The sequence below is a fragment of the Austrofundulus limnaeus genome, unplaced genomic scaffold (genome assembly GCF_001266775.1).
Source record: "Austrofundulus limnaeus strain Quisiro unplaced genomic scaffold, Austrofundulus_limnaeus-1.0 Scaffold270, whole genome shotgun sequence".
In the NCBI taxonomy this organism is placed as follows: Eukaryota; Metazoa; Chordata; class Actinopteri; order Cyprinodontiformes; family Rivulidae; genus Austrofundulus; species Austrofundulus limnaeus.
The window spans coordinates 630,143-634,793 of NW_013952672.1; positions in this window are offsets into that span (position 1 = coordinate 630,143).

A 4,651-nucleotide genomic window follows, 5' to 3' on the forward strand; every position below is an offset into this window, starting at 1 on the left:
ACGCGCGCGCGCGTCTTTTCTCCTCCATCCCTTATTTTTATTTTTATATTTGTTTAAATAGAAAAAAAATGTTCCTGCTTTCTTCTGTGTCACGGGCTAAAATAAATGTACGCGTTTGTCGGATAACGTGAGGATGGGATGAAAGGTAATCTGCGTGCAGTATTCCTAAAGCTCCTGTTATCCTTGTTGAATTTCTCAAGAATTCCACCTTTGCCCCGCGGTTTCCCTGAAATAAATGACTTTAAAGCGCGCGTGTGCCTCCGTGCAGCCTCGTTCTGCTCCCGTTTTTTTTTTTTTCCTTTCGCATTTGCGCACTTTAAACGGACTCAAGCAGGTACATTAAAGACGCTCCTTTCATCCACTTTGCTCCTTAAAGATCTGCACCGCTCCTCTCTGTGGGTGCATTCTGACAGCCACCTGGGGAATGAAAGAGATAGTCTATTTTATTTTAAAACTCGCCTTAAAAAAATGACACTAAAAATATTATTGGAGAGTTGATTAAAAATAGTTTTCCGTTTCAGTTGATTGACACACAAAATACCATCCGCACACACTGTTGAAAGTTACTTTTCTCCTTCCTCCAGCCTCTTAACGTTTAGGTTTTTTTGGGTACACTACAAAATTATAGTGTTTGCTCTGTGAAACCACGAGGGTTTCAGCACTAATGGATTTATAATCTCCGTCTCTGGGACCATCCAGAGTAATTAGCACGTATAAGCTCTAAAAGGAATGATGGTTAGTGAGCAATAAAGCCATTGGCCATAGCATAAACTGACAGTGCCTCTAGCTTAACTCCAACCTCAAACCTAATTGGGGAAGTCGTTGGAGTTATTGTCGTCAATTAGGAGTACAGTCCGCGATACAAAAAGCCTGGAAAGAGACTTTCATTTGTCACGTGTAAAAACTGAGACGCCAGCACAGGCTCAAAAATAATGACTAAATAAATATAACCTAAAACTACTGCTACACATAAACTTTTAAACGCTTTTTTTACTTTAAAAGTCGACAGAATGTAATTATATATCCCATTCCTTTTTAGTGACTTGCATTAGTGTTTTATTGACTTTATGGTAAATATTTTGCTCATGAACATAAATATCATTACTTTTAGCTTCTCACAAATCAGTTAAGAGCGGTTAGAATATATTTATAGAAAGTTCATGGTCCATATAATGAACAAGGCCCAAGTAAAAACACATGCATATATAAAACTGGAGAAAATGCGACTTCCGGTGACCTTCTTGACCACTTCACTCCGACCTAAGCCGCCAGAATGATTCGGAGATGAGATTTGGACAAAAAGAAGCCCACTAACTCCCCCTCACAGTCCGACCCTTCACCCCTCCTCCTCCTCCTCACAGCAAGCACTCACAACAACAAAACCTCCAGGTCAAACACAAAAACTTGTTAGGTTTTATTTACTTATTTTTGCTTCACTTAGTATAGAGTTTATAACCGTTATATAATTTAAAATTATGCCTGCTTATAATTTATTTTATTTGTTTATTTTGAACAGTTACACAAGAATAGGAAAATGTCTATAAATAATTGTGTAATATTGTAATTTAAATGATAATAGATTTTTGAGAAAGTATTTGTGATTAAATTCAAATTATTTTTCTTTATAAAAAAATTAAACTATCAAAACATGTAATTCTGACCTAATTGCAAAATAAAATTACATTTGTTTCCAACGTAAACAGTTCAGATCAATATGTCACTGCAAAGTCATTCTTCATATCAAGTGAATCAAGTCGTCAATTAATAATAAATCTAAAGGTTTATAATTTCTTGTTAAAACGACATGTCTTTCTTTAGATAACTTGGGACACTATTGACCTTTGCTCTCTGAGAACTAAATTAAATGAATCTAGAGGTGAAAAATGTGTTACTGGGGTTTACCCTGAATATTTTAATTATTATAATGCATTTAAATACTTGCAACGTTTTAGAACTTCCCAGAAGCTCTGAGTAAAGTTATAAAAGAGAGTTTTAGTGTTAATTTCATAGATTAATAACAAGTTTGTGTCAGTCCAACTTTTACTCGTGTATGTGTTCAGCAGTTAATTCGTTTTGACTGTGACTCGGGTTTTGCAGGCAGGTGTTAAAGTGGCAGTCACGAACTGTCCCCTGACGTCCAGGAGCCCGTTTGAAGCAGAGCCCCCCACTGAAAAAGGAAACCGTCTCCACTTGAACCCAAACAACGTGTTTTTTGCTGCCTCCACTGTGGCTCAAAGCCTGACGTGATTCAACACGATGAATAATAAACAAACCACCCGAACAGTTAGAAATGTCCCCCTCACTTTGCGTCGTTTGAAAACGCTTTCTTATTGGGGGGTCTTGGACTTGTGACCTCTGTGTTTGAGCTGCACGCAGGAGTCCTTCACATCATTTATCTTCTTGTTTGACAAAATACTATTATTTTGATTATCAGTGTTGCTTAAAAATTAATATTCTTGCAACCAATAAATACTTGTTGCAACATTTAACAGCTGTATTTAAAATTGACCAAAATAAAACACTTCAGTATGACAGCAGTTCATTATTTGCATTTTTAATAAATTCAAAACTATTATATTTTTAATCTGAGGAAGACTGAAAACAACATAAAAAATGAAATGTTACACGACTTGTACAAAAACTAATGAGTGAAAACTTTGCAGGGTTAAAATGTTGCCCTGAAAGAAGTTCACCTGGCCTACATTTCTCTGCACTCCCTCCCCATCAATAATGCTGCTTTGATAAGTCACAAAGCACCTTCCATTTACTCACTAATCCGACGCGTAAAACAAGCTCCATGCCTGCATGCGCGCTCAATTCTCTCCTCGGGTCTGGACTATTCTTGCCTATAAATAAATAAATAAATAAGCACCCAAAAAAAGTTGTCCGGACTGTATAATCGGCACGTGTGTCGTTTAAAAAAAGGGTTGGCTGAAGTGATCAGCCTTTTAATTCGGTGACACTATCGCTGAGGCAAACAGACGGGTATCGATCTTTTCATCATGGGTTTCAGGCAACAAATGGGCTGGTTCGGTGGACGGGACGTGCGGGATCATGGAGCCTCCCCGCGATGTCCCGCGTGCCGCTCTGCAACCCCCCTTTTTTTCCGGTGATAGGATCACCGCTTATCTGATGTGCACATCAAGCGCGTGCAGCCGGGGTGAGGGGGGTGGAGGAGGGAGAGAAATAATGTGCTATAATGTAGTGTTCAGGGGAGGGGGGGGGGTCCTCCAAAAGTTGCGACTCTGACGCTACTGAGCCGTGCGTTTAGAGAGGATAATTTAATAGAGAGAAGAAGAAGAAAAAAAAGTGCACTTGCCTCGTTGTGTGCGCTCCCGCTGCCAGGCTGCTCCTCCACTGGAAACCTCCACCGCTCGCAGCCGCGCGCCTTCGTCCCAACATCCCCTCCGTCCACTCTGTCCCCCCCCTGGTTTCTCTCCTCCGTTTCCCCCCACCCTGGCTTTCTATTAGAGCCCCTTGCCTCCCATCCGTTGTCCACTCTCACTATCCCCTCTTCTTCTCCTTCTCCTTCTTCTTCTTCGTCTCCCACTTCTACTTACCAATCTGCGGAGTTAAATCTTAATGATACACAACAGAGAAAGAAAAAAATGTGGGGAGAGAGAGGGGGCGAGAGAGAGAGAGAGAGAGAGAAAAAAAAAGAGAGTGGGGGGAAAAAATCATTGTCCGATTTAATCTTATTGGTTTCACCTTTTCAAGGAGCTGGAGACACGGCCGGAGAGTTCCAGTGGAGTGTCCGGGACAGGGACGGGAGAGAGAGAGCTCTCTGCTTGAATACTTAAAGAAAAAAGAAACAACAACCCATCCCTCCTGTGTCATTACAAAGGGAGCACTTGCAAATTGACGCTTCGTTGTGTCTTCTAATATTTTCATGTAATTAATGAGAAATAAAACTTTGCTGCTTTTGGTAAAGTTGGGCTTCATTTAATTTTATTTTTTTAAAGCTGCATCTTATTTTTCTATCAGAATGTTTGTTCCTTTTAGCTTCATGAATAGTTTGCAAATAAAGGAAAGTGACTATTTTGTAATTAATATTTATTGATGCTCCTTTTTAAAGTTGACTTTTCTGTGTTTTTAAAGACGCAATTAAAAAAAGAAAGAAAGAAAGAAAAAGATGGTTCTTTAAAAAGAAAAAAAAGAAAAAAGTCCAGGGACGATTTTACGCCAACTCGAGCTCATCTCATCTTTTTTCTTTAACCTCTCAATCTGATCTGAAGTGTTTAAAAATGCATGTTTGATGACTTTCCATTTGTTCATGTTCAGGTTGTAATTGTACAACGTACGCTAGATGGCAGCGCGATCCAGACATTTTGGAGCTGGAGAGGTAGTAGTAAGCCTGCAGGAACCCTGATACCTATAAGGAGGGGGGGAGAAAAGCCGGGATCCCTGTGCAAATTCGCAGCAACTTCACTTTAATTTTGAATTATCACCATTATTAAGACGCACACGGCTTTCCTGCTCGGTGACCGTCGCTCATGCCTCCGTCTCATCTAATAGGTGGATATCAGCAGCTGACAACATCCCGTTTGTAGAACTCACTTGTAATTAATGCACCATCTTCTCCCCTCTTTGGTGACATTTCTCCTCCCGTTATAAACTGTTTCTTTATAAATAAAATGATAAGTTTTGCTGG